Source organism: Trachemys scripta, chromosome 4 (genome assembly GCF_013100865.1).
Source record: "Trachemys scripta elegans isolate TJP31775 chromosome 4, CAS_Tse_1.0, whole genome shotgun sequence".
NCBI classification, from domain to species: Eukaryota; Metazoa; Chordata; order Testudines; family Emydidae; genus Trachemys; species Trachemys scripta.
Window position 1 is genome coordinate 21,165,055 of NC_048301.1, and position 379 is coordinate 21,165,433.

Below are 379 nucleotides of genomic sequence, written 5' to 3' on the forward strand. Positions count from 1 at the left end.
GCTCCCTGTCTCTTGACTACCCCCCCCCCAGAACCTCCCTGCCGCTTCTCTGACCCCCGGCCCCCTTACTGTGCTGCAGAGCAGCGCGCTCGACAGCGGGGGAGGGGAGCAGGGTTGGAGCTCCAGACTGCCGGAGGCCGAGGCGACGGCCGGCGATCTGTGAATGCAGGGCGGGGAGAGGGAAGGAAAGGAGGGGAGTGGTGTCAAGTTGCAGGAGAGAGGAGGGGGGAAGTGGAGGAAGGGCTTTGGCTGCCGGAGCCCCATGCGAGTGGCATCATCCGGCCGGCTGCCCTGTACGCCGCGCACGCTCTGCATGGGGGGGGAAGTCCGGACATTGACAAATTCCCCCGGACGCTATTTTTAACTGAAAAAAGCCGGA